This window comes from Acinonyx jubatus, chromosome B3 (assembly GCF_027475565.1).
Source record: "Acinonyx jubatus isolate Ajub_Pintada_27869175 chromosome B3, VMU_Ajub_asm_v1.0, whole genome shotgun sequence".
Lineage (NCBI taxonomy): Eukaryota > Metazoa > Chordata > Mammalia > Carnivora > Felidae > Acinonyx > Acinonyx jubatus.
This window is the reverse complement of record NC_069386.1, coordinates 8,319,141-8,330,099: the sequence shown is the minus strand read 5'-3', so window position 1 is coordinate 8,330,099 and position 10,959 is coordinate 8,319,141. Positions and strand designations below refer to the sequence as shown.

At 38.8% G+C, this 10,959-nt stretch overlaps 1 long non-coding RNA gene across 1 annotated transcript; it reads left to right on the top strand.

Annotated features, from left to right (window-relative positions):
- Positions 1 to 3,095: 3,095 nt before the first annotated feature.
- Positions 3,096 to 10,756, top strand: LOC128315862 (uncharacterized). The gene is made up of 3 exons (XR_008298976.1): positions 3,096 to 6,971; positions 7,190 to 7,236; positions 8,116 to 10,756. It is a non-coding gene; the product is annotated as an uncharacterized LOC128315862 (long non-coding RNA).
- Positions 10,757 to 10,959: the final 203 nt, after the last annotated feature.

The window sequence follows — 10,959 nt, the reverse complement described above, 5'->3', positions numbered from 1 at the left end:
TATTCAAATAGCATGTGCACTCTGTTATATTTTATGTCATCAAAACATTTTCCAAGAATCCATCTAAATATTCCAATCAGTCACCTTGCAAGCTGACGTTACAACATAATGTCCATGCCATACTGAACTTTGTTTTCTTTCTTCGCCTCAGTAATGCTCAGAAACGACTGATGTTGTCAGATGAAATGAAAATTTGTTACCAGATGAAAAGGAAAGTAGAATACAATAAGCTTTTTTTTTTTAATGTTTATTTTTAAGAGCAAAAGAAACAGCGTGAGCGGGGAAGGGGCAGAGAAAGAGGGACACAGAATCCGAAGCAGGCTCCAGGCTCTGAGCTGTCAGCACAGAGCCCGACGCGAGGCTCGAATACATGAACCATGAGATCATGATCTGAGCCAAAGTCAGGTGCTTAACCAGCTAAGCCACCCCAGGTTCCCCGAACTTTCTTTTTTAAACCGGTGTTTACCTAGCACAAAGTTAATATTTTGGTGGAAAGGTAGCTTTATGTTTCTTGTTAGGATGAAGACTTTGTTACATATTTTCTTTAGTCCATACTATAATCCCCGTATTATGTTTTGCTTTAAAGATGAAGACACTGAGGCCTACAGAGGATAACGTGCCCACTCATGTCGATGACACCACAATTCATAGCCAAACAGATCCAACATTGCCCCTGTGAAGCTCCTGAAGCAGAAGCCTTGTAGGAGACATAGACCGTGTTTAAAACAAAAGCAAGGATTCCCCAGGGGGGCTCAGTCGTTCAGCATCCCGTGCTTGACTTTGGCAGAAGTCATGGTCTCATAATTTGTGAGTTGGAGCCCCCCCCCCCCCTCCAGGGCTCCATGCTGACAGCACAGAACCTGCTTGGGATTCTCTGTGTCCCTCTCTTTGCCCCTCCTCACTCACATTCTCTCTTTCTTTCAAAAATAAATAAATGTTAAAAAGTTATATATATATATATATATATATATATATATATACATATATATATATATATATATAAACAAAAATAAAATTTCAGAACATTCTCCATAGGATTTCCACAAGGAAAGAACAGAAAGGAAAAGTATGTGAAGACGTAATAGAAGAAATTTCCCCTGACCTGAAAGACTGCACGTTGCCAGGAATGTTTCCGACTATGTGAATAGTACCTTGCTACATTAAGCTTTCCTTTTTCAATGTTAACAGTCCCCCCCCCACCCCGCCTTGTGTTCGAATTTTCTGTGTTTGGTTCAATGCTTTCTCTCACAGAGGTGGATTGCCTTGCATATTTGAGAATTCTCAGTCATCTTTCCATATTTGTGAACGAGAATCTGCCTTGTTCAGTCTTGGTAGCAGGACATTTTCTCAAGCCCCCAGGTTCTGTTTGTATGACACCACTGCTTGTCATCTTGAGATTATTCTGAACTCTGATGGAAAAAAAATCACTTTTTAAAGATTCTGTCCTTCACTTGCATGTGTTAGCAATTTTCTCAGCTCCCAGGTATTTTATCGTCTCTTCTGCTCTTTCCATCAGCTTTCCATCTCTTACAAATGCTACAAGGGCCACATAGGCTAATGGCACCCCTCCCATCTTTCCAGCCCTGCTAATGATTATGTATTTATTCATTTGTTAACATACCTAATTTGTTAAAACATACACATACGTAAACTTTCATATAAGCATGTAACTCGATTAATTTTTATTTTTTTAAAAAAATGCTCCACTCAGTTTTTGAGAGAGAGACAGAGACAGAGTGTGAGCATGGGAGGGGAAGAGAGAGGGGGAGACACAGAATCCAAAGCAGGTTCCAGGCTCTGAGCTGTCAGCCCAGAGCCGAAGGCGGGGCTCAAACTCATGAACCGCTACACCATGACCTGAGCCCAAGTTGGACGTTTAACTGACTGAGCCATCCAGGGGTCCCAACTTGATTAATTTGTAGAAAGAGTGCACTTGTATAACCAGCTCACAAGTTAAGAAAAAGATACTTAACAGATATCTCAGAAACCGTCCTTCTGTGCGTGTATCATGACTAGTGAAAGGAACAATCCAAATGACAGCCCTGCCTTAGTTTAAAGCTAGGTTCTCTTTTCCGCTTATTATGGATCTTTGATAAGAAATACAATTGCTGAGAAGTCTGTTTTGCTTGCTGTTTGCTACGAGCATTGTGAGGCCTTTCCTGAATGTAACCCGCTGTGTAGTAGAATGGGTTGTAAACCTTCCTAAATGTAGTCTGATATGTAATGGAATGAGTGATTGTACATAAACTAACCGGCATTTCTCGCTTCTGTAAACCTGCTTGCTTAGCACATTCCTCACCTACCCTCCCCTCTTCCCCCTTCCCCTTCTTCCTCCCGCCACAAGTAACGGACAAAGCCTTCCCGCCAAAGGACAGACAAAGGACGCCCAATCAGAGAACAACAAATGTCCTTACTTTAAAATCAACTAATCAGGCCCCTCATAATTTGAAACCTCCCCTGTGCTATTTGTCTCTGTCTATAAAAACGCTGTACCAACCCTGATCGAGGCCTCTTGCGTCACCGGCGACGGGTGCGCAGAGGACCAGGTTCGAACCTGCAATAAACGACCCTTGCCGCTAGGCTTTGACTTACGACTCTGGTGGACTTTTGTGGGAGGTTTCGGAACTTCGGGCATTACAACTAGCTCTCGCCTCACCCATGGCATCCGCTTCCTGACACCATATTAGTTTTGTCTGTTTGAATGCATTATACAAGCAGGTTCCTATATTATATATTTTGTGTCTTCAAGGAACTTCAGCCTCATATTTGGAGATTTCCCCATACTGTTACATGTGTTTACTTCATTTGTTCTCATAGTTGCACATGTTATCAACATGAAATTATTACCCCTTTGTCTATACTTTCTACTGTTGCTGGGCATTTAGATAGTGTTCAGTTTGGGATTATATGAATAAGGCCGATATGAACTTAGTATTATACGTCTTTCTCTGAACATATGTATGAGTTTCTTTTAGGAGTATACCTAGGAGTCAAATTGCTGGTTTTCATTTCATTTATTAAACATGTGCTGTCACTTCAATAGGTTTTAAAATAGAGGAAAAATAAGTACATTGGATTAATCTGCCATTTTTTACTTGAAAGCCTAATGCATGGTTTTGACTGATAAAATCATTTAAAATCCAATACTAATGACACTGCTGACACTTTTTGACTTTTACATAAACCAGAATGAGGAAACTTTGAGTTCAGCACTATTAAAAATAAAACACACCCAAACTTGTAAACACTGAATATTTCTTTTTATTCTCTCTTAATGCTTCAGTGTATATTTAGCTTCCAGAATTATTTAAGAAAGGCATGTACAGAAAATCCATTATTAAACTTGTTTTTCGAAAATCCTGATCTTATCATCTCTATAGGGCTGCAGTTGAAAACAAAAACAAAAAGAAACAAAAAAAGAATTCCATGGCCGATTTTTTTCTTGCTTGCTGTTTTGATTTGTATTTGTTCAATTATGCATCTCTGAATGAACCTAGCCTCTCTTCCTCTAACCTTCTTCTGAACTTAAATGATTTGTATGTGGTGTAATCATATTTCCTGGTCCCATGGCACTCCAGAGTCTAACTGTGTATGCCTCCCTCTCATTTCCATACAGAGAACCAAATGCTTGGCCAACTTCCCTAATTAGAGTCGCTGGGCCCCTGTGGCCTCCTGGCAATACCCTCTCTTCCCAGCATTCTTCCAGTTTTGCCGGTTTTTTTCCATCTCTCCCTGCAGTAGCCTCTCCTCCACTTTCCCCTGCCTCTAAGGAGCTGGCTTCAACATTTGTTTATATACCAAAATAATTGAGGGCTAAATTAATTTTCAGCTTTAACTTATCAAGCTCCTTTTCAATTGTGGTAGTTCTCCCCCTTCAGACTCTGGACTTTGGCAATTAGCAAAGGTTTTGAAAACAGCAAGTGCACGATAGGTATTGATTGACCGGTTGATGGACTGTGTCCTCCAGGCCTGGAGTCTCTGATTTTATGATTGATTGACTTGCTGGATTTTCTTCTTCACGGGTTCCCCATGCCGGATCACTAAATCACACAGAAAGCCATTGAGCGTGTTTGTAAAGCCCATTCTTTTAATATCTCTGCTTCTTTTGTAAAAGAGGCTTAATGGAAGAATGAATACAAACTCCTTCACTATGAGTTTTGTAAATGACAGGAAACATATTTCATATCTTTTTATATACTAAATACTCGATATATTGGCGAAGACATAGCAGAAGCTAAAGTTTAGGGGAAATATGATTGTGAAGTATGTTGGACAGCCTCAAGATGGTGATTAATGGTCTCCACTTCCTGATATGTATGCTGTGTTTGACCCCCCCCCCCACCTAAGCATAAGCCAGCCTAGTGACTTGATTTCAAATAATAGAAAATAGCAGAGATGGTGGGATCTCACCTTAGTGGATGGTTATAAGAGATTGTAAGTTCCATATTGCTAGCAGAGTCTCTTTATTGACTGTCCCCCATGCTACCTTTAATAAAGCAAACTGCCATCTTGAAGAGGCAAGGAATTAAGGGCTGCCTCTGTCTAACAGTCATCCAGGAACTGAGGCCATTAGTCCAACAGCCCTTGAAGAATGAATTCTGCCAACAACCACATCAGCCTAGAAATGAATTCTTTCCCCGTTGTGCCTTTAGATAAGATTCCAGACCAGACCAATACCTTAATTATAGCCTTTTGGAAACTCTGAAATAGAAGACTCAAATAAGTCATGCCCAGACTCTGATCCACAGCAAGTATGAGATAATAAGTGTGCATTGCTTTAAGCCACTAAATTTATTATAATCCATTATATAGCAATAGATAATGAATACAGAATGGTCATGTTTGTGGAGTGTCATCTCTGTACTGGACCTTGGAAGAGAGCTGCCTGATGCACAGAACCTCCTTTTGCCTTAACAACCATTCTGCAAGGTATGGCTTTGGTTGGCATATAGGCATGACTCTACATTGCAAAGACATAGAAAAAGCAGTAGTTGAGAGAAATTAGCCTAGCCTGCCCAATACCACACAGAGCCAAGATTCCAAAACCTGAACTAGATCCTATGAAAATGGGAATAGGAAAAAAGGAAAGAGAGACCTCTGTGAGTCCTGGTTCCATGTGTCAGGAATAAGATAGGGGATTGAGCTTTAGGTAACACAGGTGAAACTGGCCTCCAAAATACAAGAGAAGGTGAAATATTAACAGGGTCTAAGTTGTGATATACAGAAATAATACTCTAGGGGAGGTAGAAAATCAGTTTGAACTCTCTAGTGTTGCCTAAGAATCAGTTGGCTAATGAAGTTATAGAAAGAATTCAAAAAAGAGCCACAGAGATGGTGTCCAATTTTTTTTTTCAAAATCTGCTGCAAGAAATTTCTTTTCCTACTCATTTTTTCCAGGAAGGCAATGTTTTACATTGCTGAGAGGTTCTTAGGCTAGCTAGAAATATAGGTAACAATAATGCAGCTGAAATGCTATACATTTGTAATGAAACTAACAGAATGCCAGACACTAGAAATGATACATATTAGACAACAACAACGAAATAAACCCCCATAAGAGAAAAATAAATTGCTTAACTAAATTATTTCCTCAAGAAAGTCAGCTGTAACGGAAAATTTATGAGGATTCTGGGCTTTTGTAAGAGTTTTAAAAACTGCTACCACTAACCATATATTGTTACTTCTAATTTCTTTACAAAACAACATATTTTTTCTTGATACAAATATATTGCTAGTACTATTCTCATTCACAACAGGCATGAATAGGGATACACAGAGTGAGGTGTTTTGTTTAGAGATAACTAGATAAGAAGTTGGAAGAAGGAGTGCAAACGAGAAAGGGATTAAGAAAATAACTGGGTACAAAATAAAACAACAAAATAAAATGTTTGCTGGTAAAAGAATCGGCTGAGTTAGATGTATTAGTAAATCCATCTCGGGAACAAATTGGAAAGCTAACTCCACAAATTACCTTCTGTATATGGCTTGTCAATTCCTGGGCCTCAGATTTCTCATCTTAAAACTCAGATTATAATGTTTGCTTCTACATTAAATGGCCTAAGGTAGATGGCAATTTCTTGTAGTGTAGTAGACTCAGAATGATGTCTGTTCAATCTGAAACTTGAGTCTGTGTTACCTTCATAAAGGGGAATAATGGAAGTCATAAAGAAAAAAACATTTGGATCATCATCTTCCCATGATAGATTTCTTTGGTGAAGGTGGAAGAGAGCTAGAAAATGGAAAAGAACAGATCAAACAGAGGCAAAGCCTAGAAAACGTGGCCGAGCCCAGCGAGATGTCTAGCAAACACATTTCCTCTTCCTCTCAAGGCAAACTATGTGACTCCCTTACAGGTGAGAGAGACCATGTGAGCAGTTCTTGCCAATGGAGAGTGAGTGAAAGTGATTTGTTTACAGTTAAATAATAAAAGTTGTACCTAAGTGTGTCTTCCCCATGTGTCTCCTCTTTCCCATCTGCCAGCTGGGTTATAACTGGGAAACGCTGAGCTGTGTTTTGAAGAAGGGCTACCAGATAAGAGCAGCCTGAGTCCCTGAATGTTGGCCTAGAGCATGGGCTGAGTCCCATATTGACTCCTTTGGACCGAATATGAATGAAAAAGAAAGCCTTAGTGTGTTGATCCATTCAGAATATGGAATTGTAAAGGCAACTCCTATTATTTACAAATAGAGCATAAATGGGAGAAAAACAGGGGCATTGTGTAGCCAACGCTGAATTTATGTTTGTTTGGGAAGTAAAAGTCTAGGTTCCGAGAACACATAAAAACTCATTGATAATTTTTTTTGTGTGTGTCATAGAAATATTCCCCTTGGATTCCTGTCAGTGGTCAATTTCTCCTGTCCATTGAAAATCATTGTATTTACAACATAATTCTGCATGTGTGGCCATTAGATACGAACGGGATACCAGCATACTGCCCAGACTGATTGCTCCAAAATGGATTCCCAAAGCGGGTGAGGAACCTCTCGACCGGAGATGAGTTTATTTGGAAGCTAGCAAAGTGCAAGAGTGTGTTTTTTGAGTTATTTGCTTAGGAGCTCAGAATTTAAACTTGCAACATTGGCTCAGCCACTCGTTTAAGGTAATAAAAGTTGCTTCCGTTGGAGATATAATATTCAGAATACCCATTGTGTATATTTTTCCAATTAATTGGACTTTAATTACTTTGCAGAAAATCTATAAAAGAGTCATCAAAGTTTTCAAGATGAGAACAAGCTGGTACATATTCCATTTACCTTCCTAAATCTATCTCACTGTGAAACTTAAAAAAAAAAAAACAATAGCCAATTTAATTTTCTTCTGTTGAGGTTTATAAAAGACCCAATAGAGGCTACTATCTCTAATTTTTAACAGAGATAGCTCTATTTAGAAATATAAATGCTGAGAAGGAAAACAGTCTCCGAAATACTGTTTTAAATCAAGGTGACCCTTTATATTAATTTCTTACAGTGCCTTTGAGTATATGTATGTGTACACAAATGTATATATATGTGAATATATATGTGTGTGTGCAAATATTTTGCATACACACACACACACACACACACACATGACTACATCAGTATTCAGCCCAAGCAAGGTAAAAGATTCCAATAAGGATATAGTAACATCAAACTAATTTCTTGATTTTTCTATATCCATATCAATTATTTTTTTGAGTATTTTCTTCCTTTTGAAGGGGGCAACTAAAATGATTATACAGGTAAAATATGTTGAATTAAATGCATTTAATCTCTCTCTCTCTTTCTATATATATATGCGTGTATATATCTATATCTGTATCTATATATATACATACATACATACATACATATAGTGGGGTGGAGGGTAGAGATACACCATTGAATTAGACATGATGGTTTGTCTTGAAGGAAATTATTTGCCGTCAGCTGGTAAGAAAGACTTGGGTACCAGTGAGGAACAAAGGAAGGATGAGAGATCTGGAAGAGAGGGAAACAGTGCTGAATGTGCTGGGGCTGTATTCTGCCATTTCCTCTGTACAATATTGGTGTTAAAATGGGGGAGGAGCCATTTTTAAATCCCATCCTAAACATGTCCAGTGTGGTCAATGACAAATATTATTTTTGGCATTTGCAGCAGCGGAGCAGACCAGACGGGGAGCTAGAAGCGAAATAAAAAGTGAAACCTGAAATTAAAAACACGTCAAAATCCATCAGTTTGGTATGGCTGAAATATATTCTTACCTAGTGGGAACTGATTGCCCTTGAGGGTGTCTCAAATCTCTTTCCAGCCCTGCACTTTGATGCTTTAAGATCCTGAGCTGGGAGATAATTGGCTGAATATTTTGCCTTTGATTTGGAATTTCTAACCCTCCACCCAGTCCTGTATGTTGTTGCTACAATGTTTATTTTCTGACCTGGGCCACTTGCACCTACTTCGTGATACTGTTGGGTACTTTCCTGTAGCCTGAATTAGTTTAATGGTCCTGACAATGAATTTCCAAGTAATTGCAATGGCTTCACTCCATGATATGTCTCTCAGGGCACTCTTGGAAATTAAATGTTACTTCTCAACAGTTATTTGCTTACTTCATCCCCATTTTGTTAAATAATCATAAAAACCCTTTTGAATTTAAATATGCGTGCTCTATTATCTGAAAGGTTTGGCAAGATGAAGAGGTTGGGTGAAACTAAGCTGACACCATGCTCTCTTTGCTCTCTCACTGGATGTTCCATTGGTATTGTGTTCATCTTAGGCTTTATGGAGCTTACTTACTGCTCTGTGCCCACTGGGGTCCTGCTTTCTTTACAACAACTGTAGCAGAAATACCTGCTGTTTAGAAGTGGCTTGAGCCTTTCAACAACACTGAAAATACTTCAACCTAGTTTACAGCAAAGGAAGAAGTTGAATATTCTTTTGTATTGGAGGACTTTTCCACAGGATTTCCAAGGATTTATTCTGATTGAAAAAAATAGGCAGTGTCCTAAGACACCTGCAGGTGATCTTGTAACAATGATTACACACCTTTTCTGAGTCCAGTTGATGAGAAGGATTTGCCCCTCCTGTTGGAGTCCTTTCCTTCTAGAGGAGTTGTGGAGGTTGTCCACCTGTACAATTGGAGGGGAGGAAGTTGCCTTCTTTTGAAGAATTTCACTCAATGAGACATTAAGTGACTTGTCCAAATTCAACAAAAAAGACTTCTGCCATATCCCCATTTCAAATGTTCCAGAGCAGTATGGTGTTGGAGAGAGGTGTTCAGCTTTGGACAGAGACACTTGATCTGAGTTCTGGGACCATCCCTTTTCGTCTGAATGACTGTCCACATCATAACAGCATCTGAGCTTCAGGTCTTAGAGAAAGAACAGTCTATCTTTCAGGGGTTGTTGTTGGTCCTATAAAATGGCTTTAATCTACCCCAAAATATCATAGATACTAAGAAATAATAAATACTATAATTCTTAGTTCTCTCATGATTATTTCTAACAGGCTGGTTGGTTTAAGACAGGCACTTGTGATATGAGTCATGATAGAGCCCAGAAATTATTCTTAGAAAACTTAAAGTTTTATTCCTTGTATGTGAAATTTACCTGACCACTTGACATGGTAGGTTCTTGTTCATCAAAAGTACACTACACAGATCTGATGATTTCATGAAGGAAGGCTACGTGGATTAGCTAATGGAAAAAGAGAATTTCCATTTTCATCCCCATACCCCCCTGTATGGCTCTATTGTGTGATCTTAGGCAAACAAGTACATTTTCCCATCTCTTTGGGGAGGAAGAGCAGAGGGCTCTATCTGCAATATCAAGGCTATATCTGTGTAAATTATTTCCAAGAGACGAGTGAGATTGACTGCAATAATGTCCCTCAAGTACTTGGCATTCCTTGGAAGAAAACATGATGTAATTGGACTTTAATAACTTGGATGAAAATGTATCCTAGGGCCATAAAATGTTTCTCGACAACATTAGATCTAGGCGAGTTATTATGATTACCTCCTAAGAAGTGTTCGGATTAACAGATATGTGATTATAAAGTCCATTACAAAGGCAGAATCAGAAGAAGGGAGAGGTACAGAAAAGGACCCTGATATTTCAATGCTTCACACTCCTGGACATTTTAGGCAGAGAAGTTATTTTATCACTTGTATTGCCAGGCTCAGTAGGGGAATAGCTGAACGAGGAGGCCTGTCTCGAATACCATTTCCACCTTCCTACTTCCTTTGTATCACAGGCTGCTTAAAGGAACTTCCTTCAATCACAGTGTGTAAGAGCAATGCCATGAGAGTGAAAACACTTGGGTCTACCATTTCTGCCTCCAGCAAGTATGTGATTCATACAAACATCCATTCGGCAAAGTCTGACTGAATACCTTCTGTTCAAGGTGTTACACATACACAAACATAAATACAACATGATTCTTGACCTCAGTTAAAAATGCTCTAGTGGAGAAGACCAGATGTTGTGTGCAAATACACCTCTTTACAGATTCCTAAAGCATTATGGCTGATTTCCCAGTGCTGATTATTCCTAGTCAGTTATGCTAATCTCACCCCCACCACCTCATTATTATTGAGGGATTCAGGGATGAATGTGGGTCTAAGCCACTTTGGGGTATTGAAACACTAGAAGTGACTTTCTAGAGATTTTTGGTAGGAAAAAAAATTCCCCAGTGTTTGGTTTGTCTTAAAAGACCATTCCATACCCATAAGTGAAACTAGCTTAAAGACGTTAAAGCTGTTGATAGCAGAGAAAAGAGAGAGAGAGAGAGAAACTGCTTTGGATACATAATTAAGCAACTAGTTGAATCTTGCTCTGCATTTGGACTTCATCTTATATGAGCTAATAAATAACTTTATTGCTTAACCCAGTCTAAACTAAATGTGTGCTTACTTGCAGCCAAAAGCATGTTAGCTGAATACTGGTTTAATTTTTTTTTTTTAATTTTTTCACATTTATTTATTCTTGAGAGACGGAGAGA